The sequence below is a fragment of the Manis pentadactyla genome, chromosome 6 (assembly GCF_030020395.1).
Source record: "Manis pentadactyla isolate mManPen7 chromosome 6, mManPen7.hap1, whole genome shotgun sequence".
Lineage (NCBI taxonomy): Eukaryota > Metazoa > Chordata > Mammalia > Pholidota > Manidae > Manis > Manis pentadactyla.
In genome coordinates, this window is record NC_080024.1 from 132,782,555 (window position 1) to 132,802,164 (window position 19,610).

Here is a 19,610-nt window from a genome sequence, read left to right on the forward strand (position 1 = left end):
TAGACTGTGGGACTTCCCAGCCCCAGAACTGTGAGATGTAAATGTGGATGTTTAAGCCATCTAGTCTGTGGTATTGTTACCATAGCCCAGGCTAAGACATCCACTATTTAATAAGGAGAGATATATTCTGAAATGTTTGAAGTCTGTTACAGCAGCTAGGATTCCTCTAATTAATGTGCAGGAAAATAGGGATTAGGGAAGGCTGCACAGAGGAGTTAAAACCTGAGCAAGTTCTGAAGGGTGAGTGGAGACTGCCATGGTAGTATCAGGGCAGATTTCATCTCAGGACAGGAAAGAATTGTGACAGTGAACCCTGTAAAATCTCTGCCTTGGTCTTGGGAGTGCTTAAGTGGAGACTGTCAAGAATGTTACCCTGAGTAGCATGTAGGACTCGACGCCTCTCAGTTTCTCCTCCAACTGCAAGGTCACTTCCAGCTTCCAGAAGGAAAGGGTAGATACTCCATAGGGTTGCCCAGAGCACCTCACACCTTTCTTCAGGGTTCTTTCAGCCTGGAGCAAGAGCCCACCGCCAACTGCCCACATTGACCATGTTCATTAAACCCACTGAGAAGCCACCTACAGTTCCTAATGTTGTGGCCAAGCTGTGTTCCAGAAATCCCTATGAGCCAGTTGTTTGGAAGTCAGAATGCATTTCCCCATAGAAACCAAGTTATAAATGGTGGTTGGTTTTTCAGGCCAGTCCACAAATTTCTGTTAACTCATAATGTTCCTGAAGCAAATTTATGTTTAACTCACAATGTTCTGTTTAACTCATAATGTTAACTGCATATGGTCACCATTTATAGTGTGGTTTATGCAAGAAAATGCATTTCATGTTCCCATTTAAAAAGCAGGCATGAGTCTCACTTCTAAGTGGCACCAGGAGTTGGGGTTTCCTTGGGAAGGCTGGAGGTATGGGGTAAGTATTTTGGGTATCAGGAATTCCTTACTTCTCCCCCGACAGTGGACTGCAGGCTCCATGCCACAGAGGTGCTGAACTGGGGAACAGTGGGCCACGTCCTTACGGTGAGATAGGGCAGGGTAGACACAAATGCCCCTCCCCACTTCGCTGGAGCAGATCATTCATGGCAGCTACACACACTCAATAGCCCTTCACAGAGAAGTTACTGAACCTTGACTGGTCCAGGCAGGCCCCTGATTTCAGGCTGCCCACTTACAGACCACTCGGTGACCATCTGGCTGGAAGAGCTCTGCCGGTCAGGGATGGTAGAAGTGTGTAGAGCCAATCAGCTTGGCTGCCTGCAGAATTTGGATTGTGGAATAGAGAGGGCCCAGGTCAGCTGGTAGCCAGGAAGGACTGGAATGGGGACACACATTCATCAGTCAGAGTTCCAGGATGTAAGCAACAGGAACTGAGCCTAGCTGATAAAACAGAAAAGAAGTCTCTGAAAAACACACTGGGTCACACACTGTAACAGATTCTGTCAGTGCCCTGCCCAGACTCCCTTGCATTCACTGCCATATGCTGAAGTCTACTTACTATGACAATGTACAGGTCTCCGGCTACAGGGAGCATTGCTTGGCCAGTGTGTAGAGAAAATGAAGTGCTGGAGACTTTATGCCCCGTAAGCAGATCTGAACCAGTGATGGCGAGTTGGTGAATAAATACTCTAGCTCCCCACTCCCTGACTGAGATAACTCTGAGGCATGTTCCACACTGTCTCCCAGAGCTTCTGAGCCTCCAGTTGCCCTGAGTGGTAACTAGCTTGATATAACAGTTATCTATTGCTATGGAGCAAGCCATCCAAACATTATGTGATGTGAACTAATAATGTTTATTTCTCACATTCTGTGGGTTGGTGGTTCTTCTGCTGGTCTCACCTAAGCTCCCCTGCACATCTGCATTCAGGAAAGGGGAATGGAGGTTGGTCAGGAAAGAAAGTCTCACATGTCTGGCAGTTGGCTAGGTGCCTCAGTTCCCCTCCATGTGACCTCTCATCCCCCAGTAGGCTACACCAGCTTCCTGCCGAGACAGTCTCAGGGCAGGGTTACCAGAGGGTACAGGCAGAAGCTGCAGGCTTCTGCAGACCTGCGCTCCAGAACTCACTCAATGCCACTTCCACCATATGCTATTTGTCAAAGTAAATCCCAAGGCTGGCCAGATCCATGGGGTGGAGAAATACATTCCACCTTAAATGGAAGAAGTGGTGAAGTCCAGGAGCATGGATTACCAAGGAGCACGGGTACTGGATTCTGGAATGGGAGGAAGGGGAGCCATCGCCAACCTACCACGCTGGATGATGCTTACTTTATTAGCTTCCTTCTCTCTCTCTCTTCCTCTCTTCCACCATTGTCTTCCCGGATCCCCTCTCAAATATACAGTTACAGTTGAACATTCATATCAGAGGGAATTAGGTTGGGGGAACCTAAACCAAGAGCCACAGGGAAACATTTGAAGGGCAGAGAAGCAGGCTCGAGGCTGAGTCCCAGGAAGGATGGCCCATGCCGTGCCACAGAGGGAACCAGCACCTCTGTCCCCAAGCTGGATGCCTTTGCCATGTTGTACTTTCTTCTTCACATGCTCACATCTGGTCACAGATTGGTGTGAGTGAGACTACATGATGGAATCTAAGTCACCCGCCTGAGGCCATGCTGCCAAGGAGGTTGCAGAGGCCAGGTTTCTGGGTTCAGCAGTGGGAAAGAGGGCTCATAATGATGGAAATCCCCCCAAGCCTAGAAAGGACATCCCACAATGTCCACTTTCCAGAGATGCAGAGGCACCAAGAGAGAAGAACATATATAAGGAGTGACACCAGAAAGGGCAGGTCCCCAGAGCTACCTCTGGTGGTTTTTCCAGTCAGTTCTATCCCATTCCAGTTTCAGTTCTTGTATTTCCTGACCATCATGTCCCTCTCTCTCTTGAGGTGGTCTAGGTGAGTCTTAATTTCTTTCTACCAAAGGAGTCCAACTAACAAAGCCCAAGCCCCTGTGGACATAGGTACCCAAGCTATGGGGTTAGTGGTCCCATGTGGGTCTGGAATCAGGACCACCAAAACCTCTTATAAAGAGTGGGCGTTTCCTGGTACCAAGCATCCCTCCCGGAGAGGCTGCCTCATCTTGTGCAGCTGACTTCGCCATGGCTCCTAACAGACAGCATCTGTCCACACAAAGGCAGCTACTGGGCTCTTAGGAGTATGTTATGCTTTCCTTCTGGTGGTTTGTTGGTTCTTCATTGGTTCATTTGTTCACTCCACAAATGCTTATTGTGTATCTTTGAAATATTCACCCCCTTAGGGAGAATCAGACCCAAAACTATTAAGTAAGAACAAATTTGTGAGTCTTTGTACAGTGTTTACAAGCCAGTCAAATCAGACGATTTCCTAGGCATAGCCTTCTAATATTGCTGTACTTCTGTTTATTTTAAAAGTTGAGATGATACATACACACATTTTAAAAGTCAAAGAGTAATAACAGGCTTGTGACATAAGTAGTTCCCTGCTCCACCCTTCCCACTTTCCCAGTTCTCCTTAAAGACAACTGTTAGACTATTACTACCTATTTCTTCCAAAATTTACCCATTTCTATATGTCTGAAATATATGTCTATATGTTGCTGTGTTTTGATTACTTAATCAGGCAGTATCAATTAATTTCTTGACATAATAGATGAGGTTTATTGCTCTTATACTACTATCCTCTCTTCCTACCCTCTCCCATTCTTCCTGGATGGTGATATTACGATTTTTGCTTAAATCAACATTCAACTCTACATTATTATGCCTATGTAAAAATTACTCACAGCTGAGCTTTGTAATATATGCTATTGTTTCCTTCCTTCTTTTCTCTTCTCTTTCTCCTTCCCTTTCCCCACCCCTCTCTCTCTCTTACTTTTTTTCTCACTTTTGTTTTTCCCAAAGTTAGTAATTGCTTTGTTGTTTTCATTTGCTTAACTCTCTTTATACCCACTGCATATTCTTCCCTATTCTTCACGTTTTGTAAGGGCAGTCAGAGGAAGTAATCTGTCATTTCCAATTTGTTTTCCTGGAGTTGTCACTCCTCGAGACCTCCATTTACCTCTAGCCTGGACTTGCTGTTGTTCCCTAGGCTTGCCATCCAGTTGTTACCCTGAGATTTCTTTTTGCTCTCATCCTTCAAATTCCCTTGGTCTTTCTCTTGAGTTTGGGGTCTTTGTATCCTGGATCTTATGGCTTTCTCTTTGTAGGTTTATTCCCTTGCTTTGATAAAGCACATTGTCAGGCAAACAATGTGGAATAGCAGCTGAGGGCATGATATTGACTGCTCCAGTATGGACCAGCTGCTCTTTGGGGTCTCCCTCCATCATCCTCCAGGAAATGCTTTTGGCTTTTCTCTTGATGGGATCTTCTGTTTTCTGCATCCCTTTTTCTTGGTTTTAGTGGTGAACATGTTCCTGTAGTTTCTTGAGGAAGGGTTTGGAGTGGTGATTTTTGGAGACTTTGCATGGCTGAAAAATACCACTCTCCTACTTGATTAATAATTAGTTGGATATAGAATTGTGGGGTGGAAATTATGTTCCTTTAGAATTTTGAGGGCCTTGCTTCATCCTGTTTGTCAGTGTGGATGCTTAGAGGTTCAAATCCATTAGGATCACTGACCACTCATAGGTAACCTATGCTTTTCTCCTTGGAACTTTATAGGATTTGCTTCGGTCCCCAGTGATCTGAATATTCCAGTGCACATTGGAATGGGATTGTTTTTAGCCACTATGTGGAAGCTCAGTGGGATATTCAGTCTTCATGGTGCAGAATTATTAAGAAGACCCTGGAGCCTACTCAGGGTTGCCTAGACATAACTAGGTGGGAAGAGTTACTCCTAAGCTTAGCTTCCAACAGCTTCTTCTTTCCCACCCTTCCCCACTGGGGGCACACCTCAAAGTTCCCACAGACTCCAAGGTCATCAGATGCTGAGTATCTGGCATTACCCAACAACTGAAAACATCAGATACCCCAAATCCAGTCTGCCTGGTGCCCCGTAGCCTACTGTTACCCCCTTGAAAAGGCTGCTTTCCTATAGGCACCTATAAAAGGAGAATTGCACAGAGGACGGGGTCCCTCCCCTGGAACCAGATACACTGTGTCGCAGCCCCACCCTCTGTGGAATAATGGGAGAGTCAAGGTTCCCATTCCTTGTCTTCATGTCTCTCCTTACAGACCGGAGCCCTGTGATTTTTCCTTTCTCCAGGGAAGACCGCTCCTCACCACTTACTAGGAGAGGCTGTGACATTCCCCTTGGACACTGGTGCACGTCAGAGGTGAAAACACAGAAGGACCTATTTTTACAGCAGCTCTGTAACTCGTGTTCTTCTGGATGGGGAAACACTCTTGAATCATTTGGAGAATGACTTCATCTCTCCCTTTTCTCGGTGCTCTCTCCCCACCACCTCTGTTCTGTCACGCTGATGCTGGAGCTCCTGAGATTTCCTTGTCTCTGTGTCTGGTCCGCTTTCTGGGAGATTTCCTCAAGCTGGGCCTCCAGCCCTTCTCCTGAGTCTCATGTCTGCTCTCCTGTTTTTGATTTCCAAAATCTCTCTTTTTTTTTTTTGTTCTGTGCATGGTTTTTAAAAAAATAACATTCTGTTCTTGGTATGCAACATCTTCTCTTAATCTCTGGGGATATTAATGGTCTTTAAACATTTATTTCTCTCTTTCTGCATAGTCTTTGCTGCCTCCAGGCTGCGTGGTCTCTATATTCCTTGTGAGAGGTTTTCCTAGGAAGTTTGGTAACCTTCGGTCATCTGCTTATACTTAGGTACCGTAGTGAGTGGGAGGAGACAAAATTTTATTGGAACTTTAGTAGTGAGTAGGGCACTTTGACTTTGAGCTTTGATGTGTGGTGATCTTAGTGGACCCTTTGTTAGGGAACCCTGGGGTCAATGTTTTTATTTGGGTTTTTCCTTTTGGATGGCCAAATGTCCAGAGAGTTCTCTTCTGATCTGTGTAGAGGGCAAAGGTCTGGTGCCAGTGTTGTGGAGGCTGAGTTGGGAAGGAGAACCTGAGTGGGAGAAGGGACACTCACTGATGTCCTGCTCTAAGACTCTCTGCTTTCCCTTCTGCAGAGAGCAAACCTCCAGACTCCCAGTCCCAACGGAGAAGAGGGCAGATGCCCATCCCTGACTGCATCTAATTTTTGTCAACCCTGTACTCCTAATTCCAAGGGTACCATCTCAGACAGCTCTGAGTCAGTGGAGAATTCTGCAGGGCAATCAGATCCTTTCTGAGTTTTTCTCCCACTGGCTTAAGATTCAGCTCCCTTGGATCTGCCCATTCTATTTGCTTCCCAGCCCCCCAAGTTTGTTGCTGATCTCCTCTCCTGTCTTCCTTGTCCTTCTAGGTTTATGTTTTTATTTGGAAAAAAAAAACAAACCTTTTTACTAGTTTTAGGGAATTTTGAAAATCAGCCTTAGGTATGTGTGCTCCATCTGACATCTTCGTCTGTCTCTCACTATGCTCCAATTATTCTACCAAGTGATCAGATCCTTTTAGGGGCCTCGGTCCTGCTGATGCTATCTCTTAGTTAGGCCAGGCCCCTACAAGCTGCTCCTCAAATTGCTGCAGCTGGGAGGTAGAGAGAGGTTCCCTAGGGACAGAGCCCCAACCACTCCAGGCTTCTCAGAGCCCAAACACCTGCAGCTCTTTACAGGGAGCTTGGAGGGAGAAAGACACGGTCCAGCAGGCACTACTTGGGTGAGAGGGGATGGAGTTCAGCTAGGCATGGCCATGGACAACCAACCCACTGGCCTGGGCAGGCAGTACAGGTAGTTGCCTTCACACCCATGTGGCTGGCTGCTGTGGCTGGCGGGGGGTGGGCCACACACTGGGAAGACACTGACATTGCTCTTTCTGGCCTTCATTCAAACACTTGCCTTTCAAAGCCTGATCGTATTTGGGGCTCAGGCCCTTTCTTTTCAGAAGTGGGGCTGACTCTGTCCTTGTAACTCCTCCTTGGTGATGATGTCCTCCTATATACTGGCAGGTCTTGCCCTGGGGTGCTACAGCCTGCGTCATTCCTTGAGGGACAGTGTAATTGATGGGATACTGTTGGTGTCCACCCAGCAGCCACCGCCTCTCTTTCTGCCTAGCGGAGAACTGATTCATGCGGCTAGTGTTGGGTCAACCCCAGCGTGAGTCATGAGCGGTTAAAGCCAATCACAGCGATCCCATTTCCTGGTGTCATGATTGGTCCAGGGATGGGTATGCTACCCCAGCTCTGACCAATGAACTATACACCTGGGTTTGGAGGTGGGGTAAGTGTGGTGCAACTTCTGGGAAGTATTTTCCTTTCTAATAAAAGAGAGAGCTTCACAGAACAGAAGATTCCCCTCCCCCTGCCCTACATTTATTTCTTTTCTTTGTTGGATGCTATCATGAGAAGTTATGATGCCTAAGCTAGGCAGCCATCTTGCAACCATGAGGCAACAGAACAGGAGATTAAAGCCCATACACTGTGGTTAATGGATTCAAAAGGTAGAAAGAGTATGGGGTGTTGATTACATTGCTGAGCCACTGAACCCATTCTAGTACCATGTTTACTAACACAATGGGACTTGCCAAGTCAATAGTAAATGAAATAGTTTAAGCCTTCATTAATAAGGTTTTCATTCATTATAGTTAAAAGTAGCTTGACTATAACACTCCCAGGTCACGTTTCTGGTCCCAGATTCTTCTGGTACCTGGAAGAAAGCTGTCTAAGCCTGGGTACCATAGACTGGGTGGCTTATAAAAACCAGAATTATATTTCTCACAGTTCTGGAGGCTGGAAGTCTGAGATCAGGGTGCCCACATGGTCAGAAATACCTTCTTCAGGGTTGCAGACTGCCAACTTTTCGTTGTATCCTCACATGGCAGAGGGCAGAGAGGAAGCAAGCTGTGTTGTACTTCTTCTAGGGGTACTAATCTTATTCATGAGGGCCCCACCCTCATGACCTCATCTAACTCTAATCACCTTGCAAAGGTCCTCCTCCTAATACCATGACATGGGGATAGCGTTTCAACTTACAAACTTTGGGGGGAACCTAAACATTCAGTTCAAAATGAAAGCTATGTTTTAGTGGAGTTGAAGATACACTAGCAATTTACTCTTTCAATATTTATTAAGGGCCTACTCTCTGCCAGGCCCTGATTTAGATACTAGATTTGAAATCCAAAACCAAATGAGGAAGATGTAGAAGGGGTCAACCTAAGAAAGACCAAGCAGGATTCCTCCTACTCCACTACTGTGCAAATCAGGACATGCACAGAGCATTGCTATGGCCGGCACTGCCAAGCATTTCCCATTCAGTCTGCCCTCCAGCCACCTGTGGTAGGTAGTGGTATTACCCTATTTTACAGATGAAGAAACAGGCTCAGAGAGCTTCAGCAACTTTTCCGAGGAAAAACAGCTAGTAATCATCAGATCCTTGAGCCCACACTAAGTCACTATATAGGCAGACACAGAATGAGTACCCCTTTTCCAGCCAATGATAGAAGGATAAGATTTGACAGAGAGAACAGGGAGAGTGCTGGGTTTGTTCAATCAGTCAGTCAACTAGGCAGCTAGTCAGTGAGTGTGTGAGCAACTGATCACCCCATCCGCCAAACAAACATGGATTTACATCATCACTGGCTGCTCCTGAGCCAAGAGCACGCTAGGCTTTGTGGACATGAGACTAGAGAGACCCTGTTCCTGTCCTCCTGAAGGCCATTTACAGCTGAGACACCAGCAAACAGATGACTAGGGGCCAGTGTGACAAGGACTGCCTTTGTCATGCACACAGGTGCCTTGGAGCTCAGAGCAGGGCCTGGGTGATTTTGACTTAGGAGATGGGGAGAGAACTTCAGATGGAAGCTTCACCATGGAGGGGTATTTTGTGGATGTACAAGCAAGGTTCAGGAAAACAGTTTGTTGGTTCCTCAAAAAGTTAAGTATATATAATTACCAAACAACCCAGCAATTCCTCTCCTAGATACATACCCCAAAGAGCTGAAAACAGGGACTCAATTACTTGTGCACCAATGTTTATTGCAGCATTATTCACAATAGCCAAAAGGCGGAAACAACCCAAATGTCCATCCACAGATGGTGGATAAATAAAATGTGGTTGATCCGTGCAATGGATAATATTCTGCCCTAAAAAAGGATGAGGTTCTGACACACGCTGCAACAGGGATGAATCTTAATGACATTATGTTAAGTGAAATAAGCCAGTTACAAAAGGACAAATACCGTATGATTCCACTTACATGAGGTCTCTACAATAAGCCAATGCACAGAGAAAGAAAGCAGACAGAGGTGGCCAGGGGCTGGGGATGGGGGAGAATGAGGAGTTATTGCTTAATGGGCACAGTTTCTGTTTACGAGGATGAAAATAATCTGGAAATAGTGGCAATAGATGCATGATACTGTGAATGTACTCAATGAAAATGTGAATGTACTTAATATGAAGGTACATTAAAGATGGTCAAAATGGTAAATTTTGTGTTATGTGTATTTTAATACAGTAAAACAAAACAAAACAAAACAAAAATAGTGAGGTGAGTATTTTGCCCAGTTTGAAATATTTGCACCTTCCATTAGGCTATGTGGGAAACAAAAATGACACTGACACAGTCTGGGCCTGGACGGAGCAGGGCAGATGAAAGGATTTAAGAACACCTGTAAAATAATAACCAGGCTGGTTTATCCTCACCCTGGGGGGTGAGGGGAGGGCAAGCCCAGGGTGAGTAAGAGTCAGAGGTGTTGATCTGGGAGGGCTTCCTGGCACAGGGATGAACCAGGAATGGCAAATTCAAATGCCTTCAGGGGCAGGCAGGTAATGAGATGAGATGTGAACCTGGAAAGGAAGTTAGACCTTGGTGGGAAGTGGGGGATGTGAAAGAGTGAGGAGCTTTGAAATAAAAAATCAAATACAACTAGGTCTCTGGCTAAACAATGATTCAACGCAAAGCACCCCCCACCCCCTGGCCATTACTGCTGTAACATCACTTAAGGGCAACTTCTCTGGATGACGTGCCCCAAAGGGTTTAAGAATCCCAGGGTCAGAGAGTGTTGGAGCAGGAGGGGGACTCTGGAGAGCATCTGGGTGGCTCCCTTGACATGAAGAAAGGTAAAGGGGACCCGGAAGGACAGATGCAGGGGCCCCTTGTCACTGGAAGTATTCTTGCACAGGCTGCATGACCATTCCTGGGTGACGCTGTGATGAACACTCCCTTCCTGAGTCCTGGATTTTGTAACTCTTCCCTTCCCTTCCAGTTCTGAGAGTCCGTGATCCAGGGCCCCCCACGAAGCCATTCTCCCTGTGGATGGCAGCTCATTTCCTTCTTCATTCAGTTTGAACACTCCCCAGCTGGCTTTGCTTTGGAGCAGTTATTATTGGTAATCAACATCAAATTCAGCCTTAATGATGCAACCTGAACCACATTGTGAGGGGACACCTGGACCACATCTGCCTTGTGGGGGTGGGCACACATCCCCAGGAGGTCTGGCTGGTCTCTGACCTCCTCCCTCAGGGTGCTAGGGAGTAGAGTCTGGCCTTTGAAATCCACCCCTCTGCCTGGCCCAAACCTGAAACTCTATCTTTGGAATCTGACCCACGGGCACCGAGACTACCCAGAGAGGTGGGGACAGGAGACCCAGAAGATGGAAAAGGAAGAGAAAAGGCCCTGGAGGTCAGTTCAGCTGACAGGGCAAATGTGCTGAGGAGGGCTAGGCATGCATTTTGTGAACCATGGGAAGCCTCAGCTTCTAGGAGGCTCATGGGTCAGAGGGGGCCTCTTGCATAAATGTCCTTGAACATTTACTGCTTTTTCCCAAGGTCACTCTTTAACCAGTGAACAAAATGGTTCAATGGTTTAACCAAAGGAGTGGTGGCCTTTTAAGGCACTCTGCCTGATTTGGGCAGAAATGTTGAAGATCTGGATGGGTGGGAACTGGGTCCCCCCAAATTCCATTGTGAAGTGAGGCCAACACAGCCATCAAGGTGTGTGGACAGCCTGGCTTCTGAGGGTTGGGACAGAGAGTGACACAATGCCAATGAGGAGCAGTTTACTGCGGTGGAGCAATTAGAGCTGGGTGTCACTCCTGGGTGTGACTATCTGTGCCCTTGCCGTGGATAAAGTGACCTAACCTCTCGGAGCCTTCACTTCCTCACCCAGGGAAATGAGAACAAGCACAGTCCTGTGCCCTTTGAGGGGAGGGACAAGGAGCACCGTGTGTGAAGGTGTGAGGAGCACAGAGTGGGAGGCTTTGCCAACGTGAGGCCTCAGGCCCCAAACTACCTCCCTGCCACACCTCGTTTTTCCCTCAAAGTCTCCTGGGCCTCATCTCCAAAAGGATGAATCACCGAATGCCAACTCAGAGTTCATGGTGGGCCAGTCAGCCCCTGGCTGCAAGGTCAGAAAGCAGGTTGAGGATCAGAATGCTGGCCTGAGAACTGAATGTTTAAGAACATCCTCAGTTCCTGTCGAATTAGAAGTTTCTGTTCTCCCTCAGCAGTCTCAGCAGCAGAGCCTGCAGCAGTGGGGACATTTTGTTTTGTTTTAATTGCTTATTTATTTATTTATCTATCTATCTATCTATCTATTTATTTTTAAAGTATCATTGATATACAATCATATAAAGGTTTCACAGGAGCAACATTGTGATTTCAACATTCACCCAGATTATCATGTCCTCACCCCCCTATCGCTGTCATCGTCTGTCAGCATGGTAAAATGCTATAGAGTCATTACTTGTCTTCTCCGTGCAGTGTTTTTAAAGTCACTCTCTTGCTCAAGATCTTGCGTGGCTCCCCATTGCCAACTGAGAGGGACTGAACAGCCAGTGGTGCTGGCAGCGGGCTGGGCACTGGGCAGACAGTGGAGAGCAAAACAGGCCAAGCGCAGGCTGCCCTGGGGGCTGATAGCCTATTTCTGAGATGGACCCTCACCTGCTGCAAGAGCTTTTTCTGGGAGGAGGTGGGGCTTGCTAAAATGCAGGTTCCTGGGCTCTTCCCTGGGGCCTCCTGAGTCAGGATCTCAGCTGCTGGCACCTGGGAAATCATGTTTTAAGCAAGTTCTCCATGTAATTTTTATGCACGGCAGTGTGAGAACCAGCCCCAAAGGATGGTGAATCTAGGGACTGCCCTCTGCCCCCTACATGGATTTCCACCTCTCATCATCCCACCAACCAAGGAGGAAGAATAGTGGGAGTGAGGAATAAGACAAAGTCATAATGCCCCCACCGTTTGGGGCATAATGACCCCACTGCAGGGACAGGCTAAGTCCCTCATCCTGTCACTCCCGACTGGTTTGATCTGCTCTTAACTTGCGTTGACCACATTTGGGCACTTTCTTCCCTGCTTTTCTCTTCCTTGCTGTCTTTTGCTTGCATGAAAGTAGTGCCTCTACTTAGGAACTTACAACTTACATGTTTCCATAAACCTAAACAAAACCTTGTGTCACAACCAAAACTTGTCATCTTTGGCTAGGACCCTTGTAGGTAGGAATTAATGGTCATGCAGTGATTTTACCCCTGGCAGCATGTAGGAGAAAGTAAGAGAAAGCTGCAAAATAACAATGGCTTTGATTAGATAGAAATTTAATTGTTTTCTATTTTGGAGGCATCATGGAGAGGCTGTCTGGAGCTTATAGAGCTACTTCATGATATCATCCTGTGTCCAGACTCTCTCAAACTTGCTTTTCAATCATCTGCATGAAATTCACTATGTACTTTCCACTTAATGGTCCTATATGGCTGCTCCAGCTCCACACCTTACATCCACCTCCTAGTTAGTATAAGTGATGAAGAGGAGGAGAAAGGTATACCTCCTTGCCTAAGGCACACTTCCTTGCCTTAAAAATATATTTCCTGGGAGTAATATGTGAGCTTCAGCTTTCATCCCATTGGTCAGAACTTAGTCACACAACCACACCTGCCTGCAAAGGAACCTAGGAAATGTAATCTTTATTGTAGGTGGCCATCCATTCAATTAAAAGTTAAGGAAGAAGGGGAGAACAGGGAATGTGGGCTGCTAGCACTTTGCAGCACCAATGTAGTCTCCCTCAATCCGAGGCATGCTTGCTACAATGAATTTTACATTTGAGTTGATTTGTGAACATATATAACTGCCTCATGTCTAATAAGAGTGAAATCAGAGAAAATGTGGAAAAGACAGGAAGACTTAGATGGAATCAGATAAATACAAAGGGAATGAGAGTAAAATGAAACTTCTCAGAGGTGAGTATAGACAATCACTTTGGATTTAGGAGCAAGGGGGCTTGGGAATCATCTTTGAATTGTACATACTCATAAAGGGAATAGTGCCTATAGGACCTTCTTTTCCCTGATTAAACAGAGGACAGGTGTGTCCTCTGTTTCTCCTTTATAGCCTCCTCTCAGGATCAGTGTGCCATTCCTAAGTCTGACTTTCAACCTCACCCCATTATTTACTCCCTGGTTTCCCAGAGCCTATAATCCAATCCCGCCCTCCACCCCCATTCATTTTGTGCATAGATTACTCTTCCTGATTACTTCATCCTTCACCTCGGAAACCTCCAGGGCTCCCCTCTCCCTAGCAAAAAAACTCCTAATTATTTCTTCACCAGGCACTACACACACACACACTGCCCATTCCCATCAGATAAAAGCACTTGCTGTTCCTTAACTCACTCTGTGCCTGGGCTTCTCTGGGCTATTGTGGAAGCTGCTATCACCACTGGCATACCTTAAGAGGCTTTGCATGTTTCCACTCACCACTGCCAGACAAGAACATGAGCTGGCTCGCTGGAGGAGGATGAGAGACATGTGGAGCAGAGCCACCCAGCAACCACCGTAAGAAGCAGAGCCACCACCCCTGCTTCAGAGCAGAGGCAGAGCTGGCCAGGGCAGCTGATCCCCAGCCAGCCTGCAGATCTGAGAATGAGTGCTTATTGTTGAATGCCACTGTGATTGTAACTGTTATGTAATGTCTCTGTAGCAATAGCTAACTACCCCACCCGTCTAGCTATGCTCTCTTAGGGTCTGAACCCCTGGAGTATTTTCAGTGCCTCTTTTAGGGTATGAATCACTCTTACCTTGAGTTAGGGTTAGGTTTGGCTGTGAACACAGAGACCAAAGAAACAATGATTTAAGATGGGAGTTTATTTCTTTCTTACGTGAAAGTTGTGAAGTGGGGAAACTGTTCGTAGCAACCATGGGTAGTGAGCTGGCGTGGTCTGTGTTGCTGAGTACTTCATGCAGCACAGCAGAGACTATCCGAAGGGGTGAGTGGGAACTAAAATTCAGCCCGAGCTCCTGGCCTGGGGCTGTGAGGGTGAGGAAGAAGCACTGTCTTCCCAACCAGAGGAAACACCTTTTTGTTTGCCTGCAGAGTGCCAGGATGTGTGCCAGCTGTCTTTCTGTGCTTTATTTTTTGAAAAATTTCAATTATAAACTGTGTTAAGGTTCTCTAAAGAAACGGAACCCATGGGATATATATCTATATACAGAAGAAGATTTATTATAATTGATATTGGCTCACAGGGTTATGGAGCCTGAGAAGTCCCATGATCTGCCATCCATAAACTGGAGAACTAGGAAACCTGGTGATAGAGTTCCAGTCCAACCCCAAAGTCCTGAGAACGGGGGAAGTCAGTGGTAAAAGTCTTTGTCTTAGTCTAAAGGCTCAAGAACCAGGAGCATGGTGTCCCAGGGCAGGAGACAATCGATGTCCCAACTCACGCAGAGAGAGCAAATTTGTCCTCCTTCCGCCTTTTGTTCTATTCAGGCCCTTAATAAATGGGATGATGCACACCCACGTTGGTGAGGGCATCTCCTTTACTCAGTCTGTCAATTCAAATGCTCATCTCTCCTGAAGACATCCTCACAGGCACACCCAGAAATAACATTTCACCAGCTCTCTGGGCATCCCTTAGCCCAGTCATCTTGACACACAGAATTAACCATCATAGAAACAAAGGTAGAGAGAGAATAATATAATGAATCCTCATGTAGCCATCATTCAATTTCAACAATTATCAACTCAGTGCCAATCTAATTTCACCTATACTCCTCTCCCCTGAGACAGGTAAGAACCTTCCAGACATTGTTTAATATAATCTGTAAAGAATCTGTAAATAGAAGTATGCTTTATATAAACATAACTATGATTATCCCATCTAAACAGAAAACCAACTCCTTAATATCATTAGTGTCCAGTCAGTGTTTGCATTTCTTCAGTTATTTTTATAGCTTAAAAGTCTAAATGTTGCATTTGGTTGGTATATTCCTTATGTCCCTATACGTTCCCTTTTATCTCCTTTATTCCCCTTATTATTGACTTTTGAAGAAAATGGTTGGTTTGTCCTATAGAATTTCCATGGTCTAGATTTTGCTAATTGCATCCAATGGTATCTTTAAATATGTTTCTCTGTTTCCTGTGCTTCCTATCAGTTGGATATTAGATCTAGAAGTTTGATAAGGTTCAGGTTCCATTTTCTGGGATGACTACTTCAAAGGTGGTAGTCTGTGCTTCTATCAGGCGACACATCATGTCCCGTCATCTTTCTTTTGGTGATATTAACAGCTGTGGATGGTCATTGCCTAGAAGACATGCATTATATCATTTCTTCTTCACTTATTAGTCAATACTTCTATAAAGAGAAATTGCCCTTATCAAATATTTTATTACTCTGAAATAGAGTATTTAGAGAAAAGGCAGAATACATGTGTGATTCTTTCTATTAACTATTTGTTTAAATGATTTCCTAGCATCCTCCAAACCAGTTCTATTTTCTAAGAAAACCACCCACACCATTCCGGCTTCCCTCCCTTCCCCCAGATGTGGTCACAAGACCCACCTCACTGCCAGGGGGTCTGATATCATCAGCCTCTGACCTGGGCAATCAGATGCTCAATTTCCTTATTACAATGGTCGTAGGCCCCGGGTGTCCGCTTCATTTCCTATTAGACCATACCTGTTTGAAGTTGAGGCAAGTTCCCAGGCACACAGAGCTCTGCTTAGTGTGTGTGCACGGAGCACGTGTGTGCACAGCTCTGCACCATTGCTCCTACCCATCCCCTGTCCGGCACAGAGCATGGGCTTTCTCCCTTCACCTCACTCACCCCCAAGCTGTGGCTGCTTCTCTCCCTCCCCCCCCACCCTCTTCCTAGCTTTCCTTTTCCCTCCCTCACACTCTCTTCCTTCTCCTCCTCCCTCCCTCCGCCTCCCCTTCTCTTCCTCTCCAGCTTCCGCTCTCTCCACCTCCTTCCCTTTCTTCTACATTTACTTCTGGGCTCTTGTCCATGTTTGCCTCCTCACCTCAATGCCTCCCCATTTCTCAGACCATTGAAAATGGGCCCACCCTTAGAGCATCTCCCTCTCTGCTCTATCCTGAAGGAGCTCAGGGGGACTCAAGCCCACCTTGACTCCCACCTGAGTCACAATCACCCTGGTGATGAGCCACCTCTCTTGGACCCTCTTGATTTTCTTGTGGCTATGCCCTGACTCCCTAGTGACCGTCAGGGCCCAGGGACATCCTGCTAGGTTTTAGCCCAGGGGCTGTTGAGACAGCAAACATGGGGGTGAGTTGACTGAAGCACAGCTGTTTTGTACAGATGTTGTAAGCTGTGTCTACCTGATGCCAAACACAGAGAAGAGCAGGAATTTTGTCATTAGTCTTGGAAAATTTGTGATGTCTGCATGGCTAATGTTATAGATTTGTTTCCATTTGTTGATTAAAGGGCAGTGGTGGTCATAACTCAGATTTGATGTTGAACTCCAAAAGAGTAGTGCTTGAAGTGGGTTCCAGAAATGATGTTATATAGAATCTTTTCCACGGTTGGCCAGAGTGGAGGCAGAAGAGAGGGAGAAACCAAAGTGTGGGTCAAGGTTCAAGGTGACAGTGCTATTTCTACCTTAGAGGGTCATGTTTCTCTATTTGGGATCAGGGATTATAGACTTGTCACCTTTCATTTTTTATATTTCTTCCTGAGTCCTACATGGTAAGCCTGCAAACATTCTCCTGGTATTGATTTTGGCAGGGGACGGGAGGAACATACAAAGAAAAAACCCCAAGGAATGAATATCTCTACAAATCTTTCTATTCTCTGGAATCTGCTATTTCTATTCTGTGGACTTTAACTAACGGGAGGAGGAGTGGAAAGCAGTCATCCAAGCTTGGTGAAAAAATGGGAAATAAGAGCAATACTAGGCTGTGTGCTAGGAAATACGAATTCTGGTTCTAACTCAGCCAGGAATGGTTGTGACCTTGCTCATAACCCCATTTCTGAGCCTCAGTTTTCTTACCCATGAAACAAGGAGATGGGCCAGACAATAATTAAGTTTCATTCTTGGAGACACCACTGTTTGTATGCTTCTAGAATTCTCTGTGTTATTTACAGACTCCATAGCCATCTTCTCATTTGATCCTCACAATAAACCTTAAGGTAGGTTTACAGGGCTTATTATCATCACATTAGACAGATGGTGGCACAGAAGCTAAGGAATTTGACATGTTTGCCCAAGGCTTCATTAAAAATGAAACTCCTCCTCCTAATCCAAAATAATTCCTCTTTAGCAGGAGCTTGTGTGTGTGTAAATGTCAGTGAATGTGGGTATCTTGTCTGTTAGGTTTTCTGCGATGTGTGAATATGAAGGGTGCAGTTAGTAGGTGGACTCATGATTTCTCTTGATTTATAGCACTGGTCTGTTCCTTGATGATTGCTTTTGTCTGATGGCTGTTCCATGTTGTGGTATAAATTTACACTACATGCAGGAACTATGCAGTCATACAGGAGGGCAAGAGGTAGTGGACCAGGAGAGATGGGCAGGTAAAGGGGAAAGAACTAATTGTTGAATTGCCAGCACTGTTCTAGGTACTCTACAAGGATTAACTCACTTGGTCCTCACATTAATCCTTCGATGAAGGTTCCTATAATTATGCCCATTTTGCCAATATTGAAACCAAGGCCTAGAGAAGGTAAATAATTTGTCCAAGCTAGTAAGTGTTCAGAGCCAGAATGTGAAGCCAGGCAATCTGATTTTAGAGTTTGTACCCTCACCACTCTACTGTCAGGGTAAGGTTGGGTAGTCATAAGCCTTTATGAACTGCTCTGGGATAAAGCAAGATGAAGAAAAGAATGCCCACTAAAAGGGAACTGGCCCGCCATGTATTGCTGGTAGCACTGACAATGAGTTTAACCTTTTTATAAAGCAATATGTGGCAAGAGCCATCGAGTTTTCCATATTTATCCATTTAAGAATGCCAATCCTAGAAGTTTATTCTAAGCTTATATATAGTTTAACAAAAGCAACAAAGTTATAGGTATGAAGAAGTTTATTGTATGGTCTGCAATGATGAAAAACTGGGAGCAAATCTAAGCCCAAGGATAGCGTATGATTAAGTAATTTCACAGTACATTCACTGGGTGGAATATTATGAAAACACTTAGAGTGAAAATTATGAAGATAATTATGTAGAAGGATGGGAAAATGTTTCTGATAAAATGTTAAGTTTAAAAAGCAGGATTCAAAATATGTAGATTATGATCACAAATCTTATATATATATATATTGCATGTATTTGCATATTGGCAAAGCCTAAAATAAAGCAGGAAAAATTCTAGTAGTTAGGTTTTTGTTAACATCTTCTCATTTTTTAAGATTTTTATTAGTGGTGGCATTTTGTTGATTTGACAGATAATGAAAAAGGGAAGAGGTGGTGGTGGGAGTGGGTTGAAATGATCATCAAGAGTGGGGCTTGGAATTGGTGAGAGGCTTTCCCCACGTCTGCCTTCATTCTCAAGGCAGTGGGATATTTAGGTGGAAGAGGAGATCTGAGGGTTATGTGTGCTTGTGGGAGAGAGAAAGGTGTGCACTGGGGTCCTTCCCTGTTGCTGCCACTGAGAATATGGAAATTGCTTTGGCAAAGCCAGGCCATGATTTTCGCTTTGCTGTCTCCTCCTTTGTTTCACCTTACTTCCCCCATTCTTCAAGTCTCAGTTTAGATGTCACTTTTCTTGACTCAATGCCAACTACGCTCCCTCCCTCCCACCCACTGAGCTAAGTGCCTGTCCTAGGTGCCCCCATCTCCAGCCCCCCATACTGATCTCCATCTCTGCACCTGGCAGGCTTTATGGTGATAGCATTTACACTTCTGAAGCCCCTCTGGGCTGCAAGGGTCATGTGTCAGGAGGATCGACATCACCTACCCTATGCCCTGACACCGGCACACGGGCCTTTGATGAGTGTCCTCCTTTTACTTATTACTAAATAGGGCCAGGTTGGGTTGGATTAGATTCCTTCCAGCTCCACATACTGAGAATATACCTCTTAGTTTTTACCAGACTAATTAAATAAAGGAGCCATTGGATTTGGAAGACAATTCCCAACGTGGGAAACATCCTCTATATTTCCTCCTGAGGATAGGCTCCCCAAGCACACCCTGGCCTGGGTGTGGACTGTGAGCCCTGTGTGAGGATCATGTTGGGAGTTTTCACAGCAGGTGGGCTGAGTGCATGAAGGTGGTCTTAGCAGTCCATCCGATAGCAGGGCTGTGCAGTGAAGGCTCTTTGCTTCTGTCTTGCTCGGCCCCATGTGCCAGTCACAGGCCACATGTGACACCATGGCCACGTCCCCACATGTGAATCTGAGAGGCTCCTAGCCCTGATGTCATTCCT